This window comes from Pelobates fuscus, chromosome 3, assembly GCF_036172605.1.
Source record: "Pelobates fuscus isolate aPelFus1 chromosome 3, aPelFus1.pri, whole genome shotgun sequence".
Lineage (NCBI taxonomy): Eukaryota > Metazoa > Chordata > Amphibia > Anura > Pelobatidae > Pelobates > Pelobates fuscus.
The window spans coordinates 322,602,777-322,626,361 of record NC_086319.1 but is presented as its reverse complement, the minus strand read 5'-3'; the positions used below and the strand labels follow the sequence as shown (position 1 = coordinate 322,626,361).

General features: G+C 38.1%; 1 protein-coding gene across 2 annotated transcripts in view; it reads left to right on the top strand.

Moving 5' to 3' along the window:
- MAP1A (microtubule associated protein 1A) overlaps positions 1–23,585 on the top strand; it is a 175,470-nt gene that overhangs the window by 114,281 nt on the left and 37,604 nt on the right. The window contains exon 1 of one of the 2 annotated variants that reach the window (XM_063448945.1): positions 5,221–5,421. The exons of the other annotated variant lie outside the window; for it this stretch is intronic. The gene's annotated coding sequence lies outside the window, so the exon portion shown is untranslated. Of the gene's footprint in view, positions 1–5,220; positions 5,422–23,585 lie in introns of those variants that run through there. 2 annotated transcript variants of the gene reach the window in all.

Genomic DNA, 23,585 nt, shown 5'->3' with positions numbered 1-23,585 from the left:
TCCGTGCCTGTCCAGACAATGAGGACATCATCAATAAATCTCTTCCACAGGAAGATATATTTTGTGAATGCTGTATTGACGTTTGAAAATACCACATTTTCTTCCCACCACCCCAGGTGCAGGTTGGCATATGATGGGGCACAAGACGTACCCATAGCTGTGCCCTGCACCTGGTAGTAGAACTGGCCATCAAAGAGGAAGAAATTGTGGGTCAGTACAAATCTCAGCAGTTGGATCACGAATTGCGTATGGCATTCATGTGACTGACCCCGTGTGTCTAGATAGCATTTGGTGTGCATTAAACCTTGGGTGTGGGGGATCGACGAATACAGGGCCTCAACGTCGAGACTGCACAAGAGTGCGTTACTTGGTATACTGAGAGACGCTAGACATTTTAGTGTGTCCTTTGTATCTCTCAAGTATGACGGTAATTTTTTGACATATGGTCTAAGTATTGTATCTACATATAAACTGGCCCTGTTCGTTAGATTATTAACCCCCGACACGATAGGTCTAGCTGTCAATTGGATCGATTTTTTTTGTGCACCTTGGGTAGGCAATAGAACGTAGAAACCACTGGATTTTTATTGTAAATGTAGTTGTGTTCATCTCTACCCAAGATACCTTTGTCAAATGCTAAGTCCAAAATAACCTTAAGATCAGACAAGAATTTAGTGGAGGGGTCAGATTTCAGGATACGATAGGTTGTTTCATCCTTCAGAATGTTAGTTGCTAACTGGATGTAGTGCACTCTAAGACCACAATATTTCCACCCTTGTCTGCCGGTTTAATGATGATGTCCTCGTCGTCCCGCAGGCCACGGAGGGCTCGCCATTCCTCCCCCGAGAGCCTAACCCAGCGCCGAGGAACATCAGCGCTGGATTCAGGTAAGTTGTCTGAAGGGGTTTTAACCCCTTCAGCGACGTGGGGTGGGGGACACTCCAAGATTCTACAGTGCCAGGAAAACAGGTTTGTTTTCCTGGCACTAGAGAATCCCTTTAATTATTCTTTTGATAGTATTAATTTGACAAGTACAGTTTGTTACAAAGATAGGAAAACACTATTTTGTATATGCAAGTGAACAAAACAAGGATCAATGGTGGTGCAAGAGAGGGGGTTCTTGGGTAAAATACATTTACTACCATCCACAATGGCTGATGAGCAAACCAACAAGTCTGTATATCTATTTTTTTTTTTTTTTTTTTTTACGAATAATGGATTATTGGAGAAATTCCTACAAGGAAAAGCCATATCATAATAGAATGGCAAAAACACAAAAATCATATGTACACACAGGGTCATGAATGCAAGTAAAAATACAATGAATCAGAACAAAGTGACATTTCTCAACATGAGTACACATCACCACATAAACAACAGAAAACATCAACAGAAATACAAAAAAGAGAGGAAGAAAAGAACTGAAAGATAAAAGGCAGTAGAAGTGAAAGAGAGCATAATAACAGAAGATGGGAATGTGGATTTGGGTAAGAAGGGGGAGAGCTCATTACATTTTAATTCCAGTGCACCTTTTCATGAAAAGTATTATTTTGTAAAAATGTGGTCATGACAAGTCGCCTTAATCCATAAAATGATACTTTGTATATTATATTGTTAAATGGAAGTCTGTAGAAGAAAAGAATGCTGGGTAGCAGGAATGCCACATTCAGTTAGTGATGGTGATGATGGTACAAAATGGGGCTTTAGGCAAGGTCTGCTTGGAGTTACAAGGAGAGGTTTAAGGAAACCCTTTTTTCAGGCATTTGAACTTCTAAGATCATCTTTGTTTTAGGTGAAAGGTAGTATTTCACTTGCATATACATTTTCAGTAGTGTATAAACATTAAGTAGCTGATGAAATCCACCAGGGATAGAATGTATAGGGAACAAACAAATGGTCCCAAGACAGTATCTTGAGGAAAGCCAACATAGTGATAAACATGTGATGAGGAAAACGTAGCAACACAGACATTGAGAAGGAAAGCTGCAATACTTGATATACAGAAAGTGACATTTATTCATTAAAATATTGTATTTATTAAAAGAATAGAAAACGTTCCCTATGTGTCACAGCCTGTGAATTTGCTGTTAACTGTCACTATCCTTGAAGGATTCTTTAGTCACCTTTCAAGTACTGTGGGGTATGCCAAGAACTCCTATCTCATGCCAAGGGTTCTTTGGCGATTCCCTCATTGCTGAAGGTGTTTGTAATATTTTCATTGGTTCATCTTGGCTGCCTTTCTGTTAATCCTAATGGATTTTTATTAGATTACAGTTATAATGGCCAATATACAAATGCTGATCAGATGAACAATGCAGTTTCTCTATAATCTTCCATTATACTTGGTGACTTTGATAATTTATATTTGTGAACTTCACTCTTCTCAACTTAATGAGATTATAGGGGTTACTTATAGCACATGGGGGGGGGGGAGGGCTGGCAAGATTTTGAAAGTAAAGCAATCAACATGAACATTCCATTGGTTTCCATGGTGAATGTTTTGCTTTAGATCTTCACACCACATTTGCTATTGATAATTAACCCACATGTACGTTTCCCATTCATCATGGTTTTAAAACATCTGTCTCTCTTTTTGCGAAGATTGAATTTGTTTTTTTTTATCCTTCTGGTCTCTGTTTCCAAATTGAATATTGTCTAATACCATAAATTGTACATTTTATTTTTACATATTATAAATATATTAGTATTTGTTTATTGACCTAAAATCTTGTTAACAATACTTTGTATACAAATATGGCAGGGGGCGGGGGTGGGCCGACGAGCCGACTGGCAGCCATGAACTTTAGCTCCCGATCCAAGCACATGAAAATGGCACAAAAAGACGGTGCAGACCACTCCAAAGACAACTTCTCTGCAGTCACGGAGAAGAGCATAACCCCAGCTCCAGAATGATACCCACAAATCACCAGATGTACACCGGGGAAGCAGATTCTGACACCCCTGGCCTACTCGCAGCTGAGAGCCTGGACACATGCAGCATTTGAATGGGGTCATAGTGCCCGTTACTGGATGCCCCAAGTGAGAGGCTGACACCGCATGAGTAATGCTTTCCTGCAGCGCGGTCCCGCTCACCCCCCAATGGCCGAAGGGGGTTTTCCTGGCCTCATGGTGACGGCCCTCACAGTGACGGGAGCCCCCCCTTCTGGAGCCTCACGCCGATCACTTGCACTGGCAAAGGCTGCCCGAAGAACAGCCCACCAGAAGATCTGAACAGACAAACATCGATGCTGGCACGGAGGAGACTGCTCGCCTCCATAGAGAAGCTCTTAAATGCAGATCTGAGGACCCGGACGGCTGCTGACCTGGGGAAGGATCGCCCGGGCAGCCTACCCCCTGTAGAAGTAAAGGACCCTGCCTCTGGGTTTGGTGGGGGCCCAGAGAAAATTGTCCCTGGCGCAGTGAGACCTGTGGGTCTGGAGAACAATGGGGAGGTCTAATGTGCCCCATGGGGAAAGTGCCCCAGGTCCCAAGTGTGAGGACCGCATGGGTCCAAGCGCCTCATGGAAGCCTATGAGGTACTGGGGAGGTGCAGGAGATAGTCGGTACATGGACTCCCTCCCACCAGAAATCCTTCCAACCCCTTGCATGCTCCTGTGCATCCTGAGCTGGCTACATGGTCCAGTCATAAGCTTATCTATGAGAGTACGGACTCATATGATGTCAGACGGAGTAGGGAGGTCATTTTAAATTTTCATCTGGGAGGACCTAATAGCAATGCCCAATAGAGTTATTTTTAATTGTATGCTGGGGGCAGGATACACTGTTTGAAGAAGGCAGGCAGGCGGAGGCAGTGTTATGCTCTAAGCAATGTTCTGCTCGGAAACCTTTAGTCCTGGCATGTGGATGTTACTTTGACACATACCATCTACATATTGTTGCAGACCACATAGAACCCATCATGGCAAAAGTGATCCCTGATGGCAGTGGCCTCTTTCAGCATGATAATACACCCTGCTAAACTGCAAAATGTGTTCAGAAATGGTTTGAGGAACAGGACAAAGAGTTCAAAGTGCTGCCTTGATCTCCAAACTCCCCAGATCCCCAGAGCATCAGTGGGATATGCTGGAACAACAAATCCCTTCCATGGAGGCCCCACCTTGCAACTTGCAGAACTTAAAGGATCTGCTGCTAATGTCTGGGTGCCAAATACCACAGGGTACATTCAGAGGTCTTGTGAAGTCCATACCTTGACGCATCAGGGCTGTTTTGGCAGCACAAGGGGGAGCTACACGATCTTTGGCAGATGGTTATGTTGTGGGTGTATATATAAACTCAGGTTTACTTTAATGCTGAAATATGCAGAGCCACATCTTGTGCTGCAACATGGAAAAAAAAAAACATTTGAAATTCATTACTTTGATTTGTTGTTCAGTGAATATCTATACATTTATTTTATGTACAACACAATCTCTGTTGTTTCTGAATCACTATGGCCTAGTGTGTTTGTTAAAATGCGACATGAAAAACGTTCAAACTGTACCTATGGACACAGGAAGTAAATCTAACGGTCTCTGACAGGCTTATCCACTAATTTAAAGTTAGTTCAAAACAGCTGAACTGAAAACATGGAGAATTTATATATGGGCTTTTTTGGCCTAAAATATAAAATTCATTATGAATTCCCATCAATTAACACATTAGTGCATAACCTAAACCGCAATAATAATCATTGGCAAATAGTGTCACATGTCACAGTGTTTACCATGGTGAGCCATGGATTGTTTATGGTTGTAACTCTTTTTAAAATTACCGTTATACAATACAATATGGATATTTTACGTGTTTCTAATCAACATGGCCATTCCAAGACGTGTACGTGAGCTTCAGACACAAGAGCAATGCAAAATGTAGCACATACTGAAACTAAACAGATAATATGTATAATTATTAAAATTATTATTTCTTTTATTCATTTATATATATATATATATATATATATATATATATATATATTCTTTTTATTTGTATTTATTTATTTTATTATTTATTTTTCCTTCGCAATAATGTGTTCTCTGTGTTTTAAGTCAAAAGTATATCCTGTATACCTAATACCCTTGTCCACCGACAATTCATTTTAGTGCAAAAGAGTTAAGAAGCACCAGTGTCAGGGATGACTGTGGCATAGTAGGGGTTAAGTCTGCCTGGTGCATTGTGGAGTGGGTGTCAGATAGAGGCTGGACTGCTCCTCCCTGATTTGCTTTCACACAGCAGCTGCTTTCTGCTGGCTATTCCGTACGATTGTATCACTGAATCCCTCTGTCCTCTTTCATTTGTGTTTTAATTTTTTTATATATATTTTTTTAACACACTATACAATTTTCAAGACCTTTTCTGTAGTCTTCTACTTTCCTGGCACATGCAGCAGTGATTGTCACATCTTTGGACTACTCAGAGAAGATGGTATGTTTTAAGATGGCTCTTTACTCTGTACCTAGAAACATTGTCATATTAACTTTGGTTTCCTTTTTTTTTATTATTTTATTGGTGTATTGGAACTGTACGGCTTAATATCACAATAACTAAAGTACTGGGTCTTGCACAATGTGACATCAAATTCTAAGAGTTTTAGTGTATCTGTAAAGCTGAGATTAGCCGCCGTCTGCATTTAAGAAGCCTAGCGCTAAAAACAGATTAATTGAAGCTCTCTCTCCCTTGCTCATGCGAATGTTATGTCTGGGTGTTTCCATCCAGCTGGAATCTGAGATGGAAATTCTGTAGAAGCCAACCGTACAAGGCAGAAATATGTACATTTATGTTTCCTTGTCACCAATATCCATTCTGCCTTCCCAATCATTACTGTCCACTCAGGGTGCTAAGCGAGAGGGTGAGCTTGGGATCTGGTCCAAAGTGTAGCATCCTTACAGGCAGGGTTCAAGGACTGGCCCTCCAGATGTATTGGATTGCAACTCCCAACAAGCTCAGCTGGTTTTTAACCAGCAGGAAAATTCTGCTACCTAGCCCTTCATTAGCCAGTGCCCTGGAAGATACTGATTGCTTTAGTTTATTGTAAAAGGCATCATATAAAATGACACAAGTGATGGAAGGCAGTGAGATGACTTAATTGTTGTTTTCGTATGGTTATTATACTTGATTGTTATATTTATTCCTGCATTGGCTTTACCATCATAAATGGCCCAGGTCGATAATGCTGGGTAGGTGTTTTGTCAGTAACAATAACTCATACTATACAATTGATGTAATAATTACATGTTAGGTACTGAATCTAGGTTTTTCTTTTTTTTTTTCTAACCATTTCCTGGTTGTCTAGAATGTTCTCAGCCATGATCTCCAAGAAAGGGCCTTTGATAAACCTCTCATCCCTTAAAGCAATGCAAGGGACTGAAAGACTCAGCATTTTAATGGAAGATTTCATCTCCATGGTAACTGTTTCCTATAGGTACCCAGAGCGTTTCCCGGCATTTCAGCTTCATTCACTTTAACCCTTTAGTAGGTAATACTGTGGCCCGGAAGATCTTCACAGGATTTTACACATTTGGAATATGCATTTTTATCTTGGCAATGTCCGTGTCTCCTTTCCAGAACAAGTCTAATAATTATCTCCTATTAGATGATGACTGGAGAATTTGGGCTTACAAACTAATGACACTTATGAGATGGATGGCAGAACATAGTAAATGAATCAAGGATCTTAATATCGATTTGACTGAAGATCCTTCAATTTCACCCGAGCTCAGTAATATTAAGATTTGGCCTCTTTCCCAAAGGATGTACACAATAATGACCATTATTCATACAAATCTAAATTTGTACAGGCGTTTTATGCTTTCTATAGACAGAGTTAAAACAATATAATTGGATCTATTGAACTAACATTTAGCTAAGTGAATTTTTAGATTTCATAAAGAAGAGTGCCAATATTTGGCTATATTCAAAGCATCGATTTATTACCCTATTAGACTATCTATCTATCTATCTATCTATCTATCTTTATTCAATAATTATGGAAGATAACACATTCGTTACTGATAAGTCTTTGAACTCTGTTTCCCAAGTATACACGCACAAATAACTGAAAAATGAAAGTAAAATAATAATGAATCCTTTTTCTGCTGAATTGTTTAAATAGCAGAGTGAAACAATTTAGCGATTATGATCTAAATAATAATAGTTACTTGTTCTTTGAGAAAAGCACAACATGGTAAAGCTTGGCAATAGCTATAAAGGCAGATTTGCATCTGATTCAGTAGTTTACATCTGTACTTGTCACATTTATAGAGCTGACAATTTTTTTTTTTTTCTTCAAAAATTCCCAGCTCACAGGTGGCATCGGTGATGATTAAATAATACCAAGACTGCAACATAACTGTGATTCCGATTAATCAGCTGAATATATTTGTAGAAATGTCACTGTCTTATTTTTGTGTAAAAGATTTGGGTTGAAGTCTGATATGGATATCACGCATTCAGTAAGAATCAATATACTTAATGTCTTATATTGTGTATAAGAGACATCTAATAAAGCCGGTATTTAATATATTAGTATATTGTTTCATGTTAATCTCGCCAATGGCAAGCATCAGTAACGTATATTACTATAAAATTCCAAGATACTGCTCTCTCCTGGTTCCCAAAGGGTTAAAACTAATGGCAGCTGTACACTAAGGCTCAAAATACTGAATACTGATAAATACTCTGTTCCATGCATTAAAACATTCCCTAGTCCCCTTTCTATGAAACGTATCTGTAAGACACGCATTTTAATCACGGTACAATTCACTGTGGCATAAACTGAGAGTTTGTAAATAAATTATGATTTGATGAAATAAAATTGAGATTGCCTATCACATGGATTGTACTATACTATAGGTGTTAAGAAATGGAATAGAATGGAATAGAATGCAATATTACGTTGTTTTCTATGTCATTTCACAGCGATACACTTGTCGCAGGTGGGTGTCTGCTTTATCTTGTGTAATTCATTTAACATGTGGTTTCTAAATTGCTACATGATGCATTTCTTCCTTTTTACACTTACGCAATTCTCGGCTAGCAGAGCGACTAGCGTATTGTTTCAAAAATTCAATCAAATCATGTCTGCATGCTTCTTCTCTTAGTGTCGGTTAAAAATATAAGGCATCTGTTTCACACAATCCCCCTACACTGACATATTGTATCATGGGATCCAGAGGAAGTAGCCGGTGTCATGTTACACACAAAAATAGGTTGTTGTTTTTTTTATCTTTTTTATTTTTTTTTCACAGTGTGATTCATTCTTCATTTGCCAAACATAAGGAGAACAGGAATATAGCTTTAAATAGCATTGATCCTGTGCATTGTGTACGATACATCAGCAGAATGCTTTTTAATGGGGGGAGGAAGGATGGATGCTGGCTTTGTCACGGATTATAATAAAATGACCATCGTCCAAACACAGAGATAGAATTGACATTGGCCGTCTGATAGGCTGCTTGTACAGGCTCATTCATCACAGTGAGATATTGTTGGTTTGGGAGGGGCCGGTCATGGCACACACACGCACTCACACTGCGGCAAACGCTGCAGTGGATACCTGCTAGCTGCAGAGCAAGCCATTTTCTACCTAATAGGAAATCATATTTGCACTGTTTTGAACTGAACACACATTCCTCTTACATAAATCTATTTGGAAATCTGTGACTGCTTGTCGTTACTCTGTATTAACTGTTTGTTTCTCATCATTATCATCAAATGATTTGTAAATGATCCTATTCATTTTCTATAGCCTTTTATGCCATAGCCAGATTAATGACTAAATGACTGGGTAGCATGCCAATCCACAGATTATTTATATATTTGGCAACTGCTGCAGATGACAGAGAGCACAATAGGGTGGCATAAATATGTTGTGTCACTGGCTGGTATGTCAGTGGCTGGAGAAACGTGGCATTACAAATCCTTGAAAAGACCCACCCATTCCAAGAAAGAATGCAGGACGGAGTCTATTCTTTAAATATCCACACTTCCAAAATGATACTGTGTAGGGCTTCTGCCCAATGACTGTGCCTGTTGTCACTGTGATCTCTGTCTGGCTTTTATAAATACAGCCTGCTAGCAGCAGACTGGATGGATGGATGGATGGGCGGATGGACAGATAGACAGACATTGGTTTTTATAGTAATAAATACAGAATGGTCAGAGAAGAGCCAAAGGATTAAAATTGTGTGAAAAGGGGGGGGACACAGTTATTTATATCTGGAAGGAAAAGGACAGGAAGGTAGCTAAAGCCCAGACCATTTCCACAGATATTGGCTTACTACTTAGTCTTCTAACATGTTCCAAATAAAGATAGATATATAGATAGAAATAGACAGACAGACAGACATATTGTAGATAATTTTAGAGAAAATGTAGAGATCGTGTGTAAGAGAGATGGGAGACTGACAGATTATTGAGTTAATAGGTGATACATTTACAGGGAGTTAGTAGATATAAAAATGTGCAAATTGACAAATAGTTAATAAATACACCAGTAAAATAATTGTAGATCAATCTGTCGATAGGTAGCTAGGTTGTAGATAAATAGATCATATAGATAGTAGTAGGTAGAATGGTATATAGTAAATAAAAGATGAATCTGTTTTTGATTTAATATAGAGCTCTTAGACCATGTAGCTATACAGGTAATAGATAGACATATAGGTCTATTTATCACTTGATATATCAAGTAAATGCAAAGGAGCATTTTGTTTCACACCACAGCTCTGTTGAAGAATAAATGGCACTGGTCAGCGTTTGGGGTTGTGAGTCGAGCTGGACAGAGGTCATTATGGCTCGTTTTGTGCTTTTTCAAATGTCGCCATCCAAAATTTAATGTTCAGCTCTCCTTCCCTAACCTCCCTCTATACACAAATACAACCATTATGTGTTCCAATGGAGCATTTTTTTTGCCTTACCATGGTAGGCCTCAAAAAGCTTGAAAAGACACATTGGATGGAGAGAGTGAGAATGCACGATCATTCCCTAACCCTTTGGGTACCGGATATCCTTCATAATCTATAGTCAGTTATTTAACAAATATTAAAATCATTTGCTCTGCTATTACCTGAGATAAATTACAGCCTTTGAAAAACAACCCCTGCTGAGGTTCACTTATTTTCTAAAGGGATCCAAGAGAATTATGGCATTTGCAACCCATCAGTTGGAAGGCTGCAGTTAGACACTCTTTGTGTAGAGTGTTTTTTCATTATTATTATTATTATTATTGAAATATGCAAATAAAACAGTCATGTGTGTCGGCTTTTTATAGCTTGTGGTGATGGATAGACAAAAAAAATATCCTTTTTTTATAACAAGAAATAATCCTTATTAAATGTATACCTTCCCAAATCAGGGCATTCCTGGGGGGAAAAAAAGTCATTCATCTTTGTTTTAACAAACATAAAACTGGTTTATGCCAATGACTTCATTATGTTATGAAATATATATAATATCTAATTAATATAAATATATATAAAAATATATATATATATATATATAATATAAAATATGAGTTTGTAATTGATATTACTAACCGTGTGTAGATCAAATTGCTCACAGTTTAGAGATGCCTGACAGATACACTGTAAATTAGAAACAATATTTCTAATATTACAATATGTATGATCTGAAACATATGTGAAATCCTAAAGAAAAAAAAATTACAAATTAGAAATGTCAGTGATTCATAAATCATAATCTGGTTGTTACCTTCAGTTTGTGTTGCAGGCAATGTTTCTTAAATCACATTCACAGGCCAGTAACTCTAGCCTGTGAAAGGACTCTGAAAGGAAGATAGGCCTCTATTCTATATCGCCTGAAATATTGGGTTTTCATTCTTCAATTTGAAGATTATTGATTTTTCACTAAATATTCATAGAACAGGGAAAGGGGTAAAGAAAACAAAAAGTGTGGTGGGACAAGAGGGTAAATATTTGATTTTAGCAGAATCTCTAGATATTTGAGAATGGGGGTGCTGTTTAGAATTATGGGGTGTGATACATAAATTAATTTTAATGTAAAGCCGGTATGGTATAGTTTTGTTTTTTTCCATCCTAATTCCTATGCAAAGCTTGAGTTATGAAGTGGACCAGAGAGGATTTAGTCCCCAGTGGGATTTGCATGTCTGTGCATTCATATAGGCTGACCTTATTTCCAAATGAATGGAGTTTTCTTAGAATATAAAGCAATGACATCAGCCTTCTCAAACAATTAGCTCCATTTATGCAGCATGTTCTCAGCTCTGCTTTGGGTTTAGTACTTGGCTTCCTCCCTCTGTGCTCTACCCATGGATTTTACTTTGGGTGGATATAATGAGATGCTCATAGAAATGAATGCATTGGTTTCTTTTTCAGGATAGACAGGAATGCTGTTTCAAGCTAATTTTCCCACATATATTTGCTTATTAATTATTTACTTTAGCATATGATGCTGTGACGTAGTATCAATGTATTCTAATAGACAGCAAGGCAGCAAATGATCTTTTCAACATGTGTATTTCTTTTTGGTGATAAATGTTTGTTTAATGGAGCATTTCTGTTTTAAGAATCCTCTTTCAACTAGTTTGTTGTCTTGTTTAATGTACCAGTACATGTTAATTTACTCTGAAACATAGAAAAAAAAATATTATTATTTATTAATATAATTAGTATTCAGCAAACGCCAACATCTCCAGCAGTCTGGAAATAGAGATATGAAAGAAAAATAAAATAATAAAGAAAGTTTTCTGATACAAATTGCCGAGAGCAAATAGAGAAAAAATAACTCATTTTATAAACCAAATGCATTATATTTTAATAATGTTTCCATGTAACTGGACTAATTTGAACAATATCTACTCTGAGCCTAAAATCAGTTACTGCATTTAACAATATAAAAAAAATCAACTTAGTAGGTGGGGATACAAACAAGAGCAATGATTTGTAGATATTCTTTGGTCTACTTGGGAGAAAATACACTACTGAACCAGGCTATTAACCTCTGGCCTGGGACCAAAAATGGGCTCACTCTTTTCAGTGGTTTCCCATTAGTGGGAACAGACACATATCAAGTTTTTCCCAGTGCGGTGAAGATCCCCATGTCAGATGTTTTGCTCACATTATTTTGAAAAGTATTATTTTACCAAATATAAGCTAGTATTACAGTTAGGGTCAACAAGGTAATGCAATGTACACATTTTTTGAGTCACAAATAGGTTTAGAATCTCTGCTTTTAAACACTAATACCGGTTTGGTATTATACCAATGGAAGCCCCAGTTCAAGAATGGGAGTTTTTCACTCTGGAAGTGGAGATCTGTGTCTCCACTGACATAAACCTACCTTCCAATGTCCCATTGTTGGATTATTTTATATAACATCCGAAAAGTCTTGCACTCCAATCGTAGAGTAAATGACCCCATGTTTGGCAAAACTGAATTCCAAAATCAGCCAGCACTCCTAGATAGTTCTCAAATTATCATTTTTTTTTTTATTAATAATCTAACAAAATTATATACATGGCAAAGTCGCCGTTTCAGTCCTTAGATAGGACTTTCATCAGGACATGTGTCAAACCTTTGCAACTGTGTATATCATGACTGCAAAGGAGCACATCACAATAATTAGAATTAAAGTAACATATTCCACAGCATACTAAGTCTACTAATATCAGTGTAGATCTGTGTCAGGGGGAACAAAAATGTCATTTATTCAACACCAAATAAAGTGGAGACAATGATCTTTTCTCTTTGACGGCTACATTAACAAAACCCTGGCATCATGGGCTCAATGGTCAAACTGGTTGGTCAGGAACATTAGATGAATGATAGTGGGTACTCATAATGGTATTTGTTGTGATGCTTGTTAGAGATGCTTGGATGCCCATATCACAGAGAGGGTATAAACCAGACATGATACAGCATTGCTATCAGAACCATCTTGGAGTACCATGGAGTAATAGAAAATGATCAATATCTAATTCTGAATAATAACCCATCAAAAGAAAATAAACTATCTTGTCTGTATTCATTAACTATATTAACTGACAATTTTCATCATTCTCTCCATTCCTTATCTATTCTGTAAAACCAATATAAAATTCAGACATGTTCGTAATTAACCATAGTTTTATGTTACAGGACTTTAGTTCCTGGTCTCAATGTATCCTAAGTGTTATTTAAGTACTGAAGCTTTTGTGGATTGCCATATTATGTTGTGCAATGGAACCCAGTAATTCAAAAGATTCATCTGAATATTAGTTAACTCCTTCCTTCCCGATACTGTGTTACAAAATGTAACCCATAAAGTCCCACTTATATTAGCTTGGGCCCTAAATTGTGTTTCATTCTGGAAAGAAATCATGTTCTGCCTGGGCTCAAAACTTCCCTTCTGGATCTCTGCTTTGGGACTTATAATGGCAACCCCTGTTTCCCTCCCTTAACAAAGTAAGCAAATTGAATGTAGACCGTTTTTACATGGAGGCGGGATGCAGAAAGAGCTGTAAAACATTTAGTGCACTACTAGAATTATTAGCAGCTTGAAAAACCCTGTATATTACATATTGTTACTGCGTCAATACCTACAGACATTATTTTTACATTCTGGTGGCGTTTTAAAAAGCTTGAAAGTGTCATCAGACTCCTTAGTAATATCCATAAGTATGGTTATTTTTTTATTTTTTTTTAATTCTTTATTTTATTGAGGCATATGTTTTGTACGGTACAGAATGAAGAAGGGGAATGCACAAGAGTTGCACAATATAGGGATATCACATCGTGGTCCAGCATTTCCTGAAAGTAACAGCCTCATTTTATAGTATCTATGTGTCAGCATACATGTGCATATTAAACAGGCTAAACATTGGCATTAACAGTATGGCTATTTTTATGTATGTATTGTTATTATATCTACGGTATATGACAAAATAGCATTTCTACTTCTATGCTACTATTTCAGTTCTTGTGGGAAATTTTGCAAGAAAATGGATGCCATATAGTCTACAAAGCATCTCATCCCCTAAATATGTATACAGTAATTTAATAATTAAAAATATGTACATTTACATAATATAATTTTTTTTTAAATCTCTGAAAATCAATATATATATATATGTGCGTCTCACCAATCAAATAAGACACATGCTTCTATTCTGTAGAATAAAAGGTACCTGGAAGTGAAGGAGTTTATGAAAAAGAACAACGTGTGAACAGCATGTTAATTAAATAAGCCCTCTCGGGGAACACTGTGTTGAAACTTTTTTTTTTTTTTTAAATATCAAAGTAAAATAAAGTGACCGGGTTATTTAATATGCCTTCTGTCACAGTTGTCAGCAGAAATGCCTTCTGGGCATTTGTAATCTTTGCTTCCACTGTATTGCAATACATAAACATATCTCTATCTGTGTCTCTGATTTAGCATACGTTTAATAAAACATTTGCCAAATAGAATACATGGATACACTGCTGCAGGACTAGGCTATCAGAACTGCTTGAAGCTCTATGTGCAGAGTATATCCCTAGTGACACAGGACGCTCTCGTTAAATTCAACCTGTCAGATTCGCGCAACATTGCATATATTGATTTGGCTCTCAAAACTATAACTAGTGCTTACCATTCTTAACAGTAAATAATACCTCCAACTTCATATGAGTGTGAAGAGAATAAAATCTGACAACTCAATATGGCAAACCAAGCCACTTTATTGGCTGAAATTGCAAAACGATGATAGAATAGAGTATAATAGTGCTTAGTATTAAGTATAATATATATCCTATAGGGAAAACATGGTTAATACTCTTGGTTTGCTGAAACATTCGACAGGTGTTACCGTCAGACTGATTTACCTTTTGGACCACGAGTTTGTAAAGACTAACAGTATCAAGGTTAGGCTAAACCAGGGATTGGCAATCTTTGGCACTCCAGATGTTGTGGACTACATCCCCCATAATGCTCTTACACCCATAATGCTGGTAAAGCATCATGGGAAGTGTAGTCCAAAACATCTGGAGTGCCAAAGGTTGCCTATGCCTGGTCTAAACACTATAAGCACTATGTGTTATTGCAAAGCACATGGTACTCAGAGCATCCGGAGCAAAATCTAAAGTCTGAGAGTGACTTATAGTGGCAGAAAATTGGCCCAAAAATGTGCTTCCAACAATATATAGCTATCGATTTATACACACATACACTTTGGTTTGTATATTAATAAATACAAAATACAGAATGGTCAGAGAAGAGTCAAAGGATCACAATTGTAGGAAATAAAAGTGGGTAGAGTGATGGATATCTGTAAAGAAAAGGACAGGAAGGTAGCTAAAGCCTAGACCATTTCCACAGATATTGGCTTACTACTTAGTCTTCTTATATGTTCCAGAGAGAGATGGATGGATGGATAGATGGATAGAGATTTTCATTTCTGCATTTTCTGTTTAACCCCTTAAGGACACATGACATGTGTGACATGTCATGATTCCCTTTTATTCCAGAAGTTTGGTCATTAAGGGGTTAAGGATAGCAATAACGGATTGTCTGTAACAGTGTGTTGTATATTTTTGACATATTAATTGCGGTTTAATCAAAATGTTTTGCCTAGATTTTTGGTAACATACCATTTATATAACAATGACTCATTACATCATCCTATGAAAATAACGGGGAACTCCTGCTTTTTTATTAGCAAACATCACTATTCAGCATTTACTGAGCATCCTGCATCTACAGCGGGCTCCACAGTCCTTATTAACTCTGAATAGGAATTGATTATTGGTTGTGCAATACAATGTAATCAAATTAACTGGTATAGCACACACAGGAAACTAGAATGCAAAGCTAATTACACATGTAAATGAAAGAAAAACGAAATATAAATGTTACCATGTTATTAATATAATTTACAACCTGTCTGAGCATCGTACGACCAGCCTAAATTCATTAAAATAACTGAAATAAAACATTTGGGATATATTTACCACAAAGTAGGACAACAAGCTTCTAAAGTATTCGCAAAAACATAATGTGATGTGGCACTCTATGAATAAAAAACAGAGAAGCAAGGCCCCAGTATCGTACGCCGCAGTGGACGGAGCAATAGTATTGAATACTTGGGTTCCACAAATTTAGCACATCAGTATAAATTTTTTTGAAATAACATTATATAAAATATGTAGTTTTGTTTTTCCTAATAAATCCAATTTGATTTTAACTAAAGTATTCAGTCCAAAATTTACAGCATCACTTACTATTCCCAAGTGCACATTTTCTACAGTTTCATGGTGACATAACTGGACATTCTTTTTTTGGATGCCAAATATAGGAAAATATGTCCTTTGTTTATACTGTCTCTGCAACAATCCATAAAGCAAGTGTTTTTGTAGTGGACCCCGGGTAACCAGACTGGTTACCTCCGCTAATATCTTCCTTCAGCCGTTCAGGAACCACTTAGAGTATCAAAAGATACATTTCCCCCTCAGTAACTGGATGACACACAGCTCTGGAGGTACAACACGATTTTATTGAGCCACATATGGCATTTATGCATGGCCCCATGCAAGGGGTCTTTAAAACACACACACTTGGGTCGTATACCAGGATCCTCAACACCAGGGAGCCCAAGTGTGGGAACGGGGGGTCGCTGTCCCTTTGTCTCCCAAATATGGAAAGCCCGCCAATCAGGCGAGAGGTTTCCCACCCAGGACGACAGGGGGGTCTTCATCCCAGGAGCCTCTGTCCCTGGGAGCCAAGGCGTGGGAAAAGAAGCCGTCCTTTTGTCTCCCATGCACAGGAAAGCCCACCAAACTAGCCAGTGCCCAAAAAGTGTCCCCACCAACCTCAGACGACCTCACATTGGCACATTCCCCGACCGACCTTCGTTCATGAGGTTCCTGTGCTGAAACCTGCAAGGGAAGCATCTCCTTTCGGGGTACAAATGTTGCCCCTGGTTGGCGTTCGTCTATACGAAATGGCAACCACCCAGGGAAGCCCAAATAATGGCTTCCCTTGCGGTTTCACACTTATGTTGCCAGTGCGAACGTTGCGGTTTCACACTTATGTTGCAAGTGGGAACGTTCTGATTAATTAGTGAGAACATAATAATGGGGCACCGGGGTGGTCCCCGTTCGGGAGACGAATGGGTTCCGTTCGTATGAACGCTGTTGAACAGGAAAATAGAGTATAGGATAGGACACGAATTACACGTCGAAACACACGAATAGGCGGTGGTTCCTCCATAGTTTTGTTTAAAGAAGTAATGCAAAATTGTAAAAGGAGAGGAATATGCCTGTGCTCGTTCTGCTAGTTTCCATTGTGATTACCCTATATTATGACTTTTAACTACGGTACTTTTTGAACAAAACACATTGATAAATCTCTCACAATGAGTTGGAGGCTGCTAGTTGACTATTGGTGATTAAAAAATAAATGATGCAATCAGTGTTATTCAGTAAACCATGTATTTTATATAATAGAAGAGGGAATATCACATTATAGACCAGAATAGCTGTACTTTAGAATAGTTGAGTTGCAGAATGTTTTTAAAATATGGCTATTTTGACACAAATATGAAATCAGGTCCAATTGTGGGGCCCTGATCAAGAAAAATGTGCAGGGCCCCACGCCCCCATCATTGTTCACACAAACATGTATTTAGCCATGCTCATTTACATATACATAACTAGCTATTCACGCACATACATAACTTGACGCACAAGCAAATTAGCAACAATCTCTCACATGCACATCAGCATTCATACATAGGCACATATTAACATGCATACGTAGACATACACTACTATACATACACAGACACAGTAGACACATACATAGACATATACTGAAGAGTATGCAGACTAACACTAGCACATACATTAACACTCATACTAACACTCATACACAGTGGCGTAACTATCACTGTCGCAGGGTTCACAGCTGCGACTGGTCCATCACTCCAGAGGCCTGGCTGCACTGTCTACAACTGCTTATGCTGCATTAATTCAGGGTCGGTGCATGGCCACATTGGCTTGGGGTACGCAGTTGCAGAGTGGCTATCACACAGCACAGCGCTCCCCTCCTGCCGATCACTGCATGTAGCATGGCTGAGCCAAGGACCGCGGTAGAGAATCTCCTGTGACATCTCAGTGAGTACTTCCTGTCAGAAACAGAAGATCCACCACCGTGGTCTGCTCAGCCAAGCTACATGGATGTCAGCAGGTTCAGGAGGAGAGATGGATGGGGATGAGACACATGTAGGGGCTGCGGGGGGGGCACATGTAGGGGGGATGAGGCACTTTGAGGGCTGGGGGGAATCAAACAGATGGAGTGGCTGGAGGGATGAGATACTTGGAGGTGCTGGGGTGAATGAGACACATGGAGGTGCTGGGGGAGATTAAGACACATGAGAAGACTGGAGGAAACACATTTGTAACACTCACTTTATGTCAATCTCTATTTTGCATTTCCTGATCCAGTCTATTTTTCCATCTTAGAAGCCCCACAGCTTTCAGCTGCAATCTCTCTCAAATCACAAACTCTGAATCCTCTTTCTTAACAACTCATTTTTTACACTCTTCACCTCCCCTTCTTACAAGGTATGCAACCTGGTACAAAGAAATAGGTGGATATGGTGTAGCAGAGAGGGTTTTATGTCACATGGTCACTTAATGAAAGGAGGATGTCAGGTGGGCTGTTAGACAAAGAGAAATAGAAGCAGGAAGAACATTCGCGCAATACAACAAAAATCTGCTTTGCATTCACTGTCTTACAACCAGGGAACCCACACAAGTGTTGTTACCCTGTGTCCCTTATAAATTATCATCCTCCATTCCTTCTGCATAACATCATTCAGTAAAAGCAAATGTGGGGTAGTGAAGCAAAAACAAAAGAACATTTTAGGATCAATGATCCTATTCCATGAGCATGGTCCTGGATGTGCAGCTCCATTAGCTCCTATGTTAATCCGGCCCTTCGATCAGGTTATTTACTTCCCAGCTTTTCTTCCGATTTCATTCCGAAAAACCTCCAGGTTGCCTCATTCAGTAGATACATTTATCCATAGAAAAATTTAATGTTTTGCGCAATTAACAGGGTTTTCAGGTGTGATTTATCAAGAATTTAATATCTTAATATGTTAATATGTTGCTGCTATATAAATAATTGTAAGTTTAATTCAAAATGATTCTAAACTAAAATAAATAAATAGAAATTTAAAAGTTTTCTACGTCCGCTATGTTTAACAATTCTGGCCTAAAATATGAAATTCACATTAAATTCACTGGCATGGTTTCTTTAATTCATATGGCCAACACTCTGGTCACCTGGTCAAAATGGCCAGTCAACTTTTTTGACATTCAGAAGATTTGCATTGTATAAGAGATTGTTCTTGGGGTTGTATAATATATATATATTAAGTCTTTAAGTGTTAATTTACTATACTATTAAAAGCTCACATTTTCATGTATTTCTATTACCCCTGTCTCCTGCTGTTACACAATTCTTTTGCATAACCCTGTTTGGAAAGCAGACAATTGCATCACATAACAAGTTTAAAGTCCCAAACACTTTGTGTAAATAAAACGTATCTGTTCTCTTTCTCTATTCTTAGATTGCTTGTTCAAACCTGCTGCAATAAATCATTATGGCTGTTTGTCTCCTCTCTCTCTCCTTGCTGCTGGTGCTGCTCTCACATAGCCTATCCATCTTCCCTACTTTCCCTTGCAATCATTGCTTTCCCTTAGGCTAAATTAATGCAGGAGAAATGGCCAAATGAGAGTTTCCCTGATAACAGGCATACAGAGCACAGTCTTGATATCTCTGTCCTGATTGGCACAGACTGAACTGACTGATAGAAGGGGTAAAGGGTAGTTTATTAACCTCTGATTTTAGATAGATGTAGGCATTTGCAGGCAATTCTTCTAGCTCAGACTTATAGATAATATTTAACATTACTGGTACCCCTTCAAAAAATGGTTGATCTTTATGCAGTAAAATGAAAGCCAAATCCTCTTGCAAACAGAATTTTTGTTGTTGATCATAACGCCTTTATTTATCAAAAGGAAACTGGACAATTGCAGCATCTCATAAGGCAACTAGGCTTAAAATAATTTCTTAAAAATAATAATAAAAAGTATTGAGTATAATTAATTTCAGATATAAAACTTGTAGAGATCTATTCCAAGAGATAACTGTATCTGTCTTAATAAAACCAAGCCAAACATAAATATAACAGCACTCCAAAATTGAGTTTTTTTTTGTAACATGTGATGCCTTAATGGGTGATTTATCAATGTCAATATCACATTCGGAACCTAGGCCTTTCAATGTATGCTACATGAATAGAGTTTAAAATGTAACTGTAAAGAACAATCTATAGTTCAATAATGAATTTATAAAGATACAAGTTAGTTTTAAAACTTTCAGTACTACGGGAACAGAAACGTTTTGCAAATATTGATTATAAATGTAGTCTAAAGTCAGCAGGATATGTTTACTGTGGATTTGTTCAATATGAACATCAGCACGATAGAGATTTCACTTTGTTAAATGAGTCTAGACTGCTTTCTGATTATTATTTTTATTTGTTTATAATATTGATTTTAGGAATGCTGATTTGTTAGGTATTAAACTGTAAATTATTTAAATTTAGGTTGCCATGCTGGGCAATGTCGTCACTAACTGGTGTGTAAAAAAATAATCTAGTATGCTAAAATCAAATATTACATGCTGAGTTATTGAGTGGCGTGCATACAACGTGATGGTTGCTATTTGTTTTTAGCAGAATGCTGCTTCTAAAATGTTTTTTTTTTGTTTTTATTAGTGCTGTCATTAAACACTATACATTGTACTCAGTACAAAAGATTCATAGTCCGGAATAAGTTTAATGACAGTTCCAAGTAAAAGTGTTGTTGGGTTAACAGAAGGTAATAAATTAGACATGTTCTTCAGTGAAATTTTCGTTTCGTACAAATGAATTTGTACTAAATAAAAATTTAATTCGTTCATTACAAATTTCGGCCATAAAACATTTGTTTTTTGGACAAAAGTCGGTAAAAAATAATTTGTTTTCGCCCATTAGGATGAAAATAACACTGCACAAAACGAAAAAAAGCAAGGAGGGAGTCGGCAGCGGAATTGCCGAATTCCCGAATTGCCGAAGTCCCGAATTTCGGATTGCCGAACCAAACCGAAGTGCCGAATTGCCGAAGTCCCAAATTTTGGAAGTGCCGAACCGAACCAAATTTTTTGCCCATGCACATCCCTACTGCAATGTTAAACATTGCAGTTCCAAAGAATGTTTACATTGCAGCTCTAAGTCTTCCCCACAGTGGCTGTCTTCCGGAATCCTCACAGACCTCCAGCATCAGATTTTCCCCATAGGAAAGCATTGAATAATGCTTTCCTATCGGGAGATCTAATGCACTGGCATCCATTGCCGCGCATGCGCATTAGGTCTCCCCCGCTGGCTAACGTCGGCAGGGGAGGAGCATGGGCGGAGCCTGACCCAGGGACATTGGCGCTCGATTCAGGTAAGTGGCTGAAGGGGTTTTAACTCTATAGTGCCAGGAAAACCGCTTTATTTTTCTTGCACTATAGGATCACTTTAGGCCTTTGATCCCCACTGATGCCTAGGAGTAGTAGGAGTTAAACACGGGGCTTTATTTTGCATGTTTGTATTTGCTTTCGTGTTATACATTCATGCTGCTGCCCATTCAATGTGTACGCTATTAGGGTTACTAATTAGGGTTTATGAAAATACTCCTTTTTGTCTTTTTTGAGATTTTGCCTTTTAGCAGAAAGCAGCAAGTTGAATTATCATTATAGATATAATACTAGAGCTATGTTACCGCTCAGAAAACTTTGTTTTTTGCATTAATATACACCACAGTTAGTATATGCAATACACCACCAGCATATGAATCTAAGCCTCTGGCTCACTCTCGAGGTTGAATAACAAGCTATTTACTTATTCCTTGACATTTTTATCACTTAGTACTATTATTAGAAAAATGTGGAGCATATTACTGCCACATTTGCTTAAGTGGAGTAATGTTATTAATGCATTATGCATTACTTTTGCATATGGATATTGACAGAAAATTGAGTAAAGAAGTTATTGAAAAAAAGTAAGAAATATGTATATGTGATTTAACAACAAATATGTACTATACAGCACAACCCTTCTATGAATTAATATAATATTAGTGCAGGATTCAGGCAATTCCATTACACTAGAAAATGCTAAATAAAAAAAAATCATACAAATTATAGTAATTGATTTGCACACACAATAAGTACATTTACTAATGATTTATTCAAATGTAAGTTTAAGAATTATTTCTTAACTCTTTCTCATATCCTTTATAACTATAATGTTATCACCAATAATGTTATTATCAATGTCAGTGAGTGATACATCACAAAAAATATGGTCAATGGTGTCAGTGTGTCGATTACAAAGAGCTTTTAGTCAATATAGTCAATTTTTAAAAACTTTTTTTTTTTCACCAACAACAATAAAATATGAGTTGCAGAAAATGTTTTTCCCTTGCAGGCACATATTGGGTATCTGATCATTTCTGACTAATACTGTTGTATCAGTAAATGATGTAGGGAGACACTGATCTGAGGTATCGGTTGAACACATTTTCCAACAGAGTGTTGGACCCTGGTGGCCACACGTACGGACATTATTTTCCATATTTTTTATTTTTGCTTTGTCAGTTTTATACTTGGCTACTACATTTTTGTGCACAAATTTTTTGGGTATATAAATTTTTTTCTTCTTCTATTTATTATATGTCTGCAAAGATTTCTACCCCTATATTGTGCGATTGTAGCGTTACTCACCTTTCCCAGGGGCTGGCCGCGATCCTCTCTTCAAGCCGCGCGCGGCTCATCCGATGCTTCAGACAGGAAGGCGGGCAGTGACCGCGAGATGCGGTCACATGTCCCGCCTGAATCTAAGAGCGCGCCGCGAGTCTCGGGCGCGCTCTTAAAGAGACAGTGGGAGCCTAAATTGCCAAAAGGCTCCCATTGGCCCCTGTCATCCCACACACCCCATACACTTAGCTTTTGGGGGGGTGGAAGTGACAGGAGCCAATCACATTAGTTTTGAACCTATTTATACTTACCCTTTTCCCTTAGTTCCTTGCCCTATCGTGGTTTCTGCTACAGTTCCCTTTAGCACTTGTTGTGTTCAGTTGTGTTTCTCCGTATTTGACCTTGGCTTTGTATTCTGACTTCGTTTTCGCTTTATCCTTGTCTGTTCTGTTTGCCGGCTTGCTGTTTCCTGTGTACCAGACCCCGGCTAGTTCTCGTTTACGCTGTCTCTTTGTGCCCTTGACCTCGGATCGTTCCTGACTCTGTACTTCTCCTATATACGTCGAGTCCGGCCACTCTAAGGTCCGGTAGACGTATCTCTCCTCTGTGCTGTCTTCTGTTTGGCTGGATCCTGCGTGTAGGGGTATATTCGCGTTACATTACGATAGGGCCATGGACCCCGCAGATTTAGCTCAACAGATGGCGTCCCATGAGGCTAGATTTATAGAGCAGGATCACCGTATGGATCAGATAGCTCAGGCTCTCCAGACGCTCTTAGCTAGAACCATTCCAGCAACCACACC